This window comes from Nannospalax galili, unplaced genomic scaffold (genome assembly GCF_000622305.1).
Source record: "Nannospalax galili isolate Female #2095 unplaced genomic scaffold, S.galili_v1.0 scaffold847, whole genome shotgun sequence".
NCBI lineage: Eukaryota > Metazoa > Chordata > Mammalia > Rodentia > Spalacidae > Nannospalax > Nannospalax galili.
In genome coordinates this window covers 41,261-54,672 of record NW_008356498.1, presented here as the reverse complement: position 1 = coordinate 54,672, position 13,412 = coordinate 41,261, and positions in this window count along the sequence as shown.

The following is a 13,412-nucleotide window of genomic DNA, read 5'->3' as shown; positions in this document are numbered from 1 at the left end:
GTTTTCATGTTATTATTTTTTCTCTGTGATTTTGGCATGTGAATTTCTTTTGTAGTTTCTGATTCTTGTGTGAGACTTAGGCCTTCAAGTTTAAGTCTGTTTCTTTTTGTGAACTTTCTGTGTCTTTGTGGTTTACTTTTGGGGCATGAAAGGCTGGATTGTCTAAGCTTCCAGTTCTCTCTTTTGATTTTATATTGGAGTGGCCAGATTGCTTTTGTCTTCAGGAGTTCCCACAGAGGCCCAATTCAGATGAGGGTCAGATGTTTTAAGGCTTTCTCCTAAGGTCTGAATCCCTCCAGGAACAATTTTGGCCTCAGAAATTTGGGGGTTGGATTGGCCTGGGAGCTTGGCCCAAGAAAGATGCTGGTCTACAGCAGTTTGTGGCCATGCCACCCAGAGATGCAAAGGCAGATGGGGTGGGAAGAGGCCCCAAGGACTCCTGGGGACTGCACTGAGGAGCTGTGTTTGTCCCTGAGGGAGGCCTGCAGCTGGTCTTCTCACCCACTCTTTTTAGGTGGTGTTTATTCTACGTTTTCCATGACTTTCAGGTGCATCATTAATTCATTTATCTGAAACTTTTTAAATTTTCTCATGGAGGCACTAAGTGTTATATACATTTTCCTCCTAGGATTGCCTTCATTGTGCCTCAAAGGTTTTGTTATATTGTGCTTTCATTTTCATTCAAATCTAGGAAATTTTAAGTTTACTTTTTGATTTTTCCTATGATCTAATTTTCATTCAGTAGTTTATGGTTTAGCTTCCATGAATTTGTGCACTTTCCCCATTTTTATTGCTGTTGGTATCTAGCTTTATTCCTCTCTGGTCAGATAGAATACAGGATGATATTTCATTTTTTTTTAAATTAGGATACTTGCTTTGTGTCCTGATACATGGTCAATTTTAGAGAAAGTTCCATGGTCTGCTGAGAAGTAAGTGTGTTCTTTGTTGTTTGGATAAAAGGTTCTGTCGATATCTGTAAAGTACATTGTATTTATGGTAACATTTAACTCCAAGGTATCTCTGTTCAGTTTTTGTCTGGCTGATCTCTCTTTGGGTGACAGCAGTATATTGAATTCACTCACTATCACTGTGTTGGATGGAGCCAATGTAATATTTTAAATTTAATAAAGTTTCTTTTATGAAAATGGGTTCCCCTGTGTGTGGTGCATATATACATAGGTCTGTAATGTCTTCCTGGTGTATGTTTCCTTTAATGAGTATGAAGTGGCCTCCCCTGTCTCTTCTGACTGGTTTTAGTTAGAAGTCTATTTTGTTGGCTATTAGAATAGCTATACCTGCTGGTTTCTTAGTTTCTTTTACTTGTAATACCCTTTTCCATCCTTTTACCAAGATGGTGTCAATCATCGTTTGTGAGATGTGTTTCTTGGTGGCAGCAAATCAATGAATACTGTTTTCTAAATCAATCTATCTGTGTTTTTTCACTTGGGAATTGAGACCATTAACATTAAGGGTTGTTATTATTGACAAATGTTTACTAATTTCTGTTATTTTGGTGTTGTGGTGCTGTGTTCTGGAATAATTTATGTGTTCTTTGTCCCTTCTTGAGAGTGTTTTATCTTCTCATCTACCCAAAGTATTTCATCAAATAGTCTCTGTAGAGCTTGTTTTGTGGACATAAATTCCTCAAATCTGTTTTTATTATGGAAATTTTCTCTTTCTCCTTCAATTACAACTGATAGTTTTTGCTGGATGTAGTAGTCTAGGCTGAATGTGTGTTCTTTCATGTAAGACAGTGATCAGGTCCTTCAGATTCCATTGCAAAGTCAAGTGTTATTCTAATGGCCTCTCTTTATATGTAACTTGAACTTTCTCACAGCTTTCAATATCTTTTCTTTGTTCTGTACATTCAGTGTTTTGACTGTTGCGTGATGTGTGGAGTTTCTTTAAGGGTCCTGTCTACTCTGTGTTCTGTATGCCTCTTGTATTTCGGTAGGTATTTCTTTCCCTATATTTGGCAAATTTTCTTCTATGATTTTAAAAACATTTACTGCACCTTTGACCTGTGCTTTTTCTTCTTCTACACCTATGATTCATAAGTTTGAGCTTGTCCCCATGTCCCAGAGGTCCCAGAGGTTATTTTAGGTATGATATTTTCTTTGATTGGACAAGTTAGTTCCCCAAGCTTGTCTTCAAGACCAGATGTTCTCTGTTCCGGTTTTCCGTTTTTTCACTTCTTTTTTGCATCTTTCCTCTAAGATTTTTAGTTCCTGAATTTTTTATTTCAAAATTTATTTTTGTTTGGCTTTTCTTCAGAGAGCCTATGTCTTTACTGAATTCTACTTTCATGATTTGAATTGTTTTAGGTTTTTCATTCAACCATGTTTTTGCAGTTTTCATTCAGCTTTTCTTTTCATATCCTCTTTGAGTTTCTTGAACATTTTTCTAGTTGTTATATTGAAGTCAATGTCTTGACATCTGCTAGCCTGACATTCTCAGGACCCATTATGATGGGGTTGTTAATTTCTGTAGTAGACAAATTGTCTTGGTTCTGCATGCTATTTGTTTTTTTTCAATGAGACCTAAGCATCTGGACTCGTGTAGTCGTGTTTCTCGGTATAGGTCAGTGTTCTTGTCTTTTTTGAATGCTTATTTATATCTTGCTTCTTGTTTTCCCAACTTGTCAGGTCATGGCCCAGCTGAGTAGAGCTTGGTATTCAGATTTGGAGATACTTTATGTTGATGTGAAAATGGGGTGAAAGAAGTGGTCTCAGTTCAGCTACAGTTGGTGCAATTTTGAGGTGAGATTCTAGGATTGACTACACAGTGTTCTGGATCAGCATGATGGGCTGGGAGCTTCTAGGTGAACAGGTTGGCTGACAAGTTAGGCTCAGATGGGGTGGCCAGAGCTGAGATGGCAGAGGGGATTCACCCACGGAAGCATGAGAGCTAAGATGGCAGGGTGCTAGGGAGTCTTGGGAACAGGAGATCAGAATGGGCAAGTCTGGGGCAGTGAAGGATCCTGGACACCCAATCCGACCTGAAAGCTTTGATGGGGAAGGGTACTCACCCTGCCATGTCTGGAAGTGTGCACAGATCCAGGATGGGAAAGGATCCCTGCAACCCAGTGAAGCTTGAGTTAAGATGGTATGGTGCCATGCATGCCTTTGAGAATTTTTAAAAATTTGTAGTTGAGAGAATGCTTGGCTATAGACCCCACAGGTATGGAAAGACAACTGTAAAGCCAAAAATATTTTATATGGATAGGATTTGAAATTAAAAAAGAGAAGAATGAAGAATTACCTTGAGGTTTTTGAATTGAGCCATTAGAAGTACAGAGTCTCTTTACCCAAGAGATAGGAACTCTTAAGTGAAGCAGATTTGAAGGACAATGTAAGAAGGTACATCTTGGGTGGAATCAAGTAAAAGCATTAGACGTTAAAGGTATATTCAGTGAGATAATTGTGGGATTTGATTAGCCCCTTAGGGAGAATGCATGAAGGCACTTGGGCATCACTAAGACGGATGGTCTAGAGAAGCATGAGTAGCAAGTGGTCTGAGGCTAAAACAGAAACCCATACAAGAGGTCACAGGGAGCTCATAAGACACATGGCTTGAGGGTGGCAGGTGGATTTCAAAAAGAAAGATGTCAAGGACAAGCAAATCCAAAGAGATAAGATCAGTTAGTTTTCACAAGTGACCAAAAGTAGGGAAGAAGAGGTACATGACAGACATGCTCGTAGCCTAGACACACAGAGTTGAAGTCAGTGATTTAGGAGGCAGAACACTTTAGCACAACAAGATATGAACTTGTTTGAGAAACCTGCTGAATTTGAACTATCTTGGTAAACACTACTTGGAGTGATTTGAAGTGATAGAGATATTTGCTGCTCATTAAATGTCTTAAGCATCCTCATATTTCCCAGAATCCTTGCAGTAAAGCAGAATCATATAACTTATTTTTGCTCATGGAATTGGGGCAGAGGTGATGAGTGACCCTTCCAGGCCAAAGCCTCAAAAATCCATGGCCTCTTAAGTTATGAATGACCTCAAGGAAACAAAGATTTTCAGACAGCTGGGAAGTTACTCATATGAACTCGCAGCAACGGTAACAGTATTCACAAGATCCCCACAAGCTCAAGCCAGACAAAAACCCAACATACAAGTGGGGAAGTAAGGAAGAAGTCCCAACCTTAACTGAGAAAACACTGGCAGCTGATAACTGAGTATACACTGAAGGACATTTGGAGACACAAACTTGACTTGATTAGTCTTAATATATATGACAGAATACATGAAATTTGGCAGGGTCTATAAAAGGGGTATAGAGGAGGGGGGTCTAAATGTGATAAAAATATACTTTATGAAATTTGAAAAAATTCAATTAAAAAAAGAAAAAATCATGGCACCCCTAAACCCACTGCTCAACTATTGTCACACCAAAGGGACTAAGGAGTTCATGTGTTCAGAACTGGCACAGTAACCATGATCCTGGCTCTCTGAATGAATGACTGTGTGGGAGCTTTTCCACATGATTCATTAGATGCACATCATTAGCAAGTATTTGATTTGTAAACTCCATGAATTTGAGGATCTATTACTTCAGCATATATGATATCTTGCTAATGTGTGTGTGTGTGTGTGTGTGTGTGTGTGAGGGGGTATGTGTGTGTCTTGAACTCAGTGGAAATGGGTGGAGATTTGATCAGTAAAAATTGCCAGTGAAGTCTAAGAAATGATGGTAATGACTTAGTGAACAGTTGCAAGGGCCAACAAAGGAGACAGGAGCAAAAAGCTCTGAAAAGCAGAAAAATTTTGAAAAAAAAAAGTTGAAAAAAAGGAGCATTAGGCATGAAGAATAACCAAAATAATCATGGGAACCAAGACAGAAAAGAATTTCAAGAAAAAGAGGGAAATGGCAGAAATACGAGATGCCTTGGGATATTTTCTGATTCAACGTGTCTCCATTTGTTTTCATGCAACACACATGAATAGACAGAAGCAGAATGTGGACTATGGAGAGACCCAAGGATAGACCAACCCACAGGTCTCTTGATGACCTTGACTGGAATTCCTACTGAGAAAATTGATAAGGCAGATACAAGTCAAGAACAGGCTGGGGTGGAGACCTCTGTTATGATTCTAAATCCCTGGATGTGAAGAGAAAAGAAGATAGGCAGTAGTCTCCATTGGGAAGGGCTAGGGACTAAACGTTGGAGCAATCATATGCTAAATACTAGAGTACATTTTTCTCCAACAGCCCAATGAAGGAGAAACTACTTCTCTTTCATGCTATAGTGCTGAAATTCTGGAGCAGAATCTCAGTCCTGTCATTCTCTGCCTAGACCTAGGCAAGTTGCCTTCTCTCTTATGCAGACTTTCTCATCTATAAGTTAGAACAATGGCTTTCTCTCATTCTGTCATGAAGATGGACTAGAAGGAATGCTGTACTGGCTTGTCTAGGATTGAGGGCTTTCCTCAGACATGGGAGTGTCCATGCTAAGTCCAAGACTGATTAGCACTGGTCATTCTATAATACATGGCCTTAAAATATCAAGATCAATACAAAACAAAAAGTACATTCTAGAAAACCTCAGATGCTGCTGCTCTTAAACCACGTGCCTCACTTTCTCCATTTGTTCACTGGAGGACCAGAACTTACATCATGAGGTTTTGTGAAGACTATGAACATGATACATTTACATACATAACTCACATAGTCAATACTCAGAAGTCTTCATAACGGATGGTGGTAAGAAGTATAGTTACAACAATGAGAAAAAAAGTGTGAAAGAAGTAAACACAAAACCAATTATTGAAAGAACTGGAATAAGACACCGAAGTGGCCAAATTCCAAGGATCTCAAGATTGTTTTGCCCCATTTTATTAGCAGTTTCAGGAGAGATACAGAGGTGGGGGAAATTTTAGATAAGCCTTACAGGATTAATTGGATTTGACATTTATGCATTTATTGACTTCCCCAACAAATATTCCTCAAATTCTAGTTATGTCTCAGACCAAGTTCAGGGTGAATAAGACAGACATGGAGAATAGAGCAAATAGGGCAGATGTGAAAGTGCAATCCAGTAGATGGTGGAATACTGTGAAGGTAAGAAGCAGAAGGGCACCTGAGACGGGGAAAGGTAGACTTAGTTTCCTGCCAATTGCCCCACTCACAAGGTCAGAGTGAGCATTCACATGCACAGAGATCCTTTGAAAAGCTAGAGTACTCTGCAAACACTGACAAGCACCCTGACATCTAATTAGAATTTCTCCTTCATTAGGCTTGAACCAGGCAGGAGGATTTCCCACAGTTGCCATGCACTGTCTCCATGGCCATGTTGGCTCCACCTTCGCTCCAGCCAGGCACACCCAGGTGCTGCTCTAATTCCATGCCAACCCCTAATAGTGCACCTGGAGAGACTGCTGATAAATCAACACTGCGTCTATTTTCAGCCTCTTTGTGATGGATTTTGGCAGATCTTCACTCTGAAATTCAGGGCTAACCTCTGAGCTTTCTTGTAAGAATAAACACCCTTGTGAAATGCTCCCTGAGCAAATGTAAACAGACAACAGATCCACTGTGTGACCTGAAAAAGATGAAGGAATGTGTGGTAAGCCCCCAATTAAGAAATCCTCCTATAAGACACACAGCCTCCTGTGGCAAAATCTCCCTGTCCCTGAAGGCACTTTCAAGCTGGCAAGAGAGGGGAGTGGGAGACTGTATCCTGATATTCCTGGTCTCAATGGGTCACCAGGGAAGACCTCATGTCAGCAGAAATTCTCTCAAGGATTAATCTCCTTCAGGTAAGCCAGAAAATAAGAGCAGGTGAAGATGGACCAAAAATGAGAGTGAATAGAATAGGCAAGTACTAGAATTCTCTCTCTCTGTCTCTCTCTTTCTGTCTCTATGCTCCTCTGTCTCTGTCTCTTCCCCCCGTGTGTCTCTGTCTCTCTCTGTCTCTGTCTCTGTCTCTCTCTCTCTCTCTCTCTTTCAATTGTATGCCAGCATCCTTTTGCCCAGTGGTTTAAAAACAGAGACACACCTGGCACCTGGGTCATCAGGTCCATGCACTGAGATGACCCATTAGTTCTCCAGGAAGAGTACCAGGTACAGTACATAGAGCCTTTCATATGCCAGACAGTACTTAAGATATCAGGTCTGAATGGCTTCCCCCTAGGATTTGAAAAGACTCGGCTGGCATTTGTAGTACTGAATTTTTCCCAGGGCTCTAAGAATGGAGTTCCCTAACATCTCAAGTCTGATTCAGTGTTCTTTGATGTCACAAGAATCCAAAGAAGTCAAGTTTGGTTGAAAATATCATAATGGTGTATTAGTAATTTGTCTTGTCGCTGCAACAAAATACCTAACAAAACCAACTTTTAAAAGAAGGGTTTGTTTGGACCCACCATTCCAGGGTATAATCCATGGTGGGCAAGTTATGACTGTAGGTACCTGAAGCAGTTGGTCATATTGTGTCTCCAGTCAAAAGCAGAGAGAGATGGGTGCTGTTTCTCACCTAGCTGCCTCTTTTTTCTATAGTCTGGGACCCCAGTGCAGAAAATGGCACCACCCTCATTTAGAGCAGGTCTTCTCACTTCAGTTGACTTAACCTAGATCCTCCCTCACAGGCATGCCCAGACTCTTACCTAATCTAGATAATCCTTCACAGACAGGTCCGGAAGCTCGCCTCCTTGGTGATTCTAGATCCTGTCAAGTTGACAATACTGATCATTACAGATGGTAAGTGCAGACAGAAACCTAGGGTCAGACTCCATCCACAGAATGAAAGGAAATGAAGGCAAGTTGGGGAGACCATGGTAAGGGTGCAAGTTAATAGCACCAATGTCACTAAGTATCTGAGTTGCTGAAGCATGAGCTATGCAGGGTTGGATAAAGTGGCAGTACGGGAATATAATGTGACAACCTCAAGGGTAAAGCCATGCCAGGGAGGACCTTTCTCTTCCCACCTCAAGCATTCAGGCAGTCAGGCTCTGGCCTATTGCAGTCACTTAACAGTTGTGTTAAGTCATTCAGTCAGTGTGTGTCAGCCAATCCTTCACTCACTTGGTCATTTATTCTCCTTCACTAGTTATTTTACTGAGTCCTTCAGTACACAGTTTAGTGAGTCATACGGTGTCAATCATTTAACATCTGTCCTATTGAATCATTTATTCAGCAAATTAATTAATAATTCACACATCCCAACCTAAGCCATCATTTGACTCACTTATTCCTTCATCCACCTAGACTGTCTTTGCATCTGTCAATCACATCTATCAGTCTACATAAATTCTCCTCATTCATTTTCCCATTTGTCTGTAAACTCAGGGCCATTCACTAATTCATTTTTTACTCATGCATTTATTCTTATTCATCAGCCTTTCAGCCAGTCAGACGATGTGATGTTTAACCATCATCGTAAACTTGACTGCACTTGGAATCACGTGAAAACACATCTCTGGGTACTTCTAGAAAGGGTTAACTGAGGCAGGAAGACCTAACCTGAATGTCGGTGGCACCACAGCCTGGGGTTCTGAACTGAATAAAAAGTAGAGTGAGCTGCACTCCAGCACTCCTCCCTGCTGCTTCCTGGCTGCAGATACAATGTAAGCAGCTGCCTCACACTCCTGCTGCCACCGCTGGAGCTGCTCCACACCCAAGCCATCCCCACTAGAATAGACTTTGTCCCTGCGAGCCTTTCTTTCTATGAGTTGCTCTTGTCAGGCATTTTTGTCACAGAACAAGGAAACTGAGACAGCCAACCGGGCACTCTGCTGTCAATCAAGTGAACACAGCCACTGAGCCGTGAGACAACAGCTTAAATTTGCATGTTAACCTGGAAGGCGTGGATTATGAGATGTGGTTCTAGTCTAAATGTTTTCTCTGAGTTAAAAAAAAAAAAAAAAGTAAAAATAAACCTCATAGCCCAACATGAGCCTCCACACAGACTCATGAAATTGTTGTCCCCTGAGGTAGCATGCACAGTGAATGCTTGGGTTTCAGTTCCCTCCAGAAGAGGTTATCAAAGGTCTAAACATCTAGGGAACACAAACGTGGGCCCCACCCCAGAATGGGCACTCACAAAAGAGTGTTCGGTTATGTCTTTTATATCTCTAGATAAGGAGTAAAACATGCATATTAGAATGTGGGAGGGAAAGTCAGCTTTCTGTAAGGGTTTGGCACCTGGTAGGTTGAACACTCAAGAGCTTCACACCCAAGCATTACAAGGGCAGCACAAATTGGACTCCATGGGTTACCAAAACACGAAAAGCAAAAAACGATGAAAACGGAGTTGAGAGAATGGGGATGGAAAAGTGGATCTGGGAGGAGCTGGGAAAGGCAAATAGGATCAAAGTACATTGTATAAAGTTCTTAAGGAATTAACAAAAAATGAAAATAAGCCCAAGTCCCACTGAGATCCCAAATCCAGAATAAACAATTGTTAATATTTTAGTACGTGCACATATAATTTTTGTATATTTTAACCAAAATTTTAATAATTATGTATGGTTTTAATTTAGTGATTATCATAAAATAAATGTTATTCATAAAGGAATTTTCATACCCAACAGAGTTTGGTTTATTGTAATAACAGTTCAATTTTGTTATTGCAATTAAAATGAATAATTTAGAAATTCATTTGGTCTTATTTAAGTTGAATTTTTACAAGATTTATATACTGCACACTTGAATATTTACAATATCATAAGAATCACCTGGTGTTTATGAGTTTAACATAATTTATTAACTTTATAAGACTTGAGTACTTGGGAAATTTGGTTTGTTAATCAAAGCACTCAAAATAGAATGTATCCAAATTATAATGTCAGTTGAAAAAAGATCCCTAAATTTATAAATGGGACTAAATATTAATCAGAGTCTCTTTCCAAGTGACTCTTAGTTCTTGTTGGATTTTTACAAGCAGAAGGATAAGACTTAAAAGTCGCATGTAAAAATTTTAGTTTTGGTAGTGGACAATGGCAAATCAAAGACTCATAATGTGTCAAAGTGCTGAGAATAAGGGACTGTTGAGTGCTCAGCCCTAAACAGGACATATCACCCACTCTGAAGGCACATTATGGAAGAGGGAATAGCTGAGCTGTAAGAGTCAGAAGATCAAAGGATGGGACGGAGAGCTGGAACATGCTGTCTTCTGGATGTGATATAGCCAGGGCAATCATGAACACATAGCAATGATCCCTTGCAGAAGACAGGCATACATACACACACCCTAGGGAGGGGACTAGTTGAGAAGGGGTTCAGCAGGAATGGAAGGGGGTAAGAGAGGATGTGAGGGAAGGAATATGATAACAATGCACCTAATACAAACTTTCAATTTTTTTAACTAATTGAATTATATATATATAATTTTAAAACTTGAGAAAGAACTTTATTTCGTTAAACTCAATAAACTCAACATTAAAATTTAAAACAAAAGTAACTGAATGATCTTTCATGAAAAAATTCCCTTGAGAATGCTTTTTAAAAAGTACTCAACTCCCTTATGGGGGGTACAGATAGGGAAGGTCTAAAGATGATTAAGATGTATTGTATGAAATACACAAAAATTCAATAAAATATACATTGAGAAATATATAAATAAGTAAAAAGCACTCAACCTTACCCTACACTGGGGATTGTGCTCCTTCCAGAACTCATAAGTTATCAGACAAAAAGCCCAGTACTAAGTGTGGATAACCCCCTTCAAGTTGTTGGTAGAAGAGGACCAGAGACCCCCAAAACAAGACAGGCTATTATCACTGCCCTTGACTGCTCACTAGAACTTGATGGTAAAACCATATTGATGAATACACTATATACTTTGGTCAAATGACATGGAGAAATCAAGTGGCAAAGACCATAAGTTTTCATAGTCCAAGAAGGTGCTATTCAGGATACTGTGGGAGAAAAATCATCTGATACTTATCCAGCTGTGAACGATGCAAGCTATAATAATGACAAGTCTGGTAAGATATGCTCATTGATACAATAGTGGCATGAATATTAATAATGTAACCAACAGCTTTTAATTGTATTTAAGGCCCACTCCAAAGGGGAAAGTCATACTTGATACAGTAAACCTGACCAAAAACCAATGTCCGGAGAGATCATCAGCTCTAGGGGTGCATCTACCAGAATTATTTTGCTAAGTGGACATACTATCAAACTGCCTTCTAAATGTTTATCCTTATACCAATATGTTAATACAGTTCTCATCTCTCATCAGGGAAGCTTCTTTTTACAGTGGATGGCAGTTAACACAGAGACTCACAACTGGTCAAAGTACAGAGACTAAATGGCTTTAGAGTACTCAACCATAAATGGGATATCTATATCACATTTCTTCCCTGAAAGGCCTGTGGAAAATCACAGAAGGGGTGCAGAGAGACTGTAAAACCTAGAAGTCATGAAGGGGTGCTGTCAAACAGTGCCTTCCGGACCTGACAGCGCCATTGCAGTCACAAACTCACAGAGACTGTGGTTGCCTTCACAACCCTTGCACACAGTCAAGCCAGTTAGAATTTCAGCATAGATGGGGGAGGGGGCTCATAAGGCTCCATCTCTACCTGAGGAGATAATTGGCAGTAGATGGATTCTAAGAGATGGAGAGTCAGTTTTCTTCAAGTCTGAGGCCTCTGAGGTTACCCAGGCTGCAGTGGACGGCCTTACACCCACGTGCATACAGCACCACTAATTGGGCTCAGTGGGCTATACAAATTAAATTTAAAACACAAAAAGGACATGAAGTTGGGTGGGTACGTATGAGGGGTACAGGGTGGGCTGGTGGCCCTCCCAACCAGGGAGGTGTCAATGACAGGTGTCACAGTCCTGACGAGCACCCACTGTATAGTCTCACCACCCACTGAAAATGAACCTTGCATGTGGACAAGTGGAAGGATTCCTTCCCACCGCCTTCCTCACCTGGTGGCTCAAGAGTGCAGTCCAGTGCCTGGAAACCTAAGGTGGCCCACCATGATGCTGAGATTCTGAGGTACATGGGGAAATGTGCACACGGTTCCTGAGCGTGCAGAGGGTCCTCAGTATCAAGGCTGTTGGAGTGTGACCTCTACTTTGAATGTCTTTCCTCACCTGTAAGTTTCCTTTTTGCTGAAGTGAAGGCCACAGGGTGGTAGAGTCTAAGGGTTCTTTGCTTTCCAGAAAGTTTATTTCAGCTTCTGCCCTCATTAAGCAAAGTCCTATGATTATTTCCCAGCATGAGTTTAGACAGGCTACTAAGGGACATGTCACCGTGAAGCTTCTGAGCTGACTCAGAAGGTCCAAGGTTACGTATCAGTGATGGGAGGGGTAAAACATGGTGGGGAAAAATGCCTAGCAGCCAACAACATATTGTGTAAAGACCCCAGGCAGTGAGCTTGCCTGATCTGTCGGGGGAAAATTAACTTTGAGACAGAACGGCTGGGTTTTATCCTTGAAAACCCAGTCTCAGAGGATCATGAGATGATGAGTCAGCTCACAGCGGCTGCACACTAGCTCAGTGAAGGAGCCTCCAGACAAACGTACACAGTCCACCTGCAGCCCTCCTCCAGAGCACCGAGGTGGCCAGCAGCCACCACCCCTGCCCCTCTCCCCCAAAGCTCACCTCTGGCTTCTCCCTGGTTCTACGAGCACCTCATCAGCTCCTTCCCTGTGCTTGAGGAGGGCACTACAGAGGCTTACCAGACACTGTGCTAAGGTACTGCAATGCAGACAAATGTAGCCTAGGGGGAAATGCGGCTGAAAATTTCCATACATTGCCCTCACACCATCCTTTTGATGCAGGACCTGGATGTATAGTTTGGGTTTGTTTGTTTTGTTTTTTTCTCATCTTGCTATGATAACATACCCAAACAAAGCAACTTCAGGGAGTAAAAGGACTTGGTTTTGCTCATAGTTTCTTGGTGGGGAAGGCATGACTGCTCCAGGCTGTGACAGCAGAACTATAAAACTGCTTATTCACATCTCTGAAAATCAGAAAAGCAGAGATGATGGGCAAGAGCTCAAGTAAGTGTTGTCTGTGCTGCTCTCCCCAGCTGACCTACTTCCTCCAGATAGGCTCCACCAGCCCAAAGTCCTGCAGCTTCCTAAAATGCTGCCACCAGCTGGGGATGAAGTGTTCCAACATTTATTATGGTCTATACAAAGAATAACACTTGATTAACTGGATTTGAACGCACAACAATTCTGGCTTCAAATCTGAGGCACCTCTTTACCCTCCCTTCCCACACTTACTGAAAATTCTTTAACCAAGTAGTGTTCTCTTCAGACAGTCCCTCCACACACATGAAGAAGGTCCTAGTTCCCCTGGGTCCTTCCTTGACTGTTCCCTCTGTATTAAAGTTTGCTCAGCCATATTTTCCTATGTAGGGACACTCCTGGCCCCAAAACTTCCCCAGTGACTTGAGTTTGAATTTCAAATACTGATTAAAGTTCCTTTCAGGGGCTACAGACC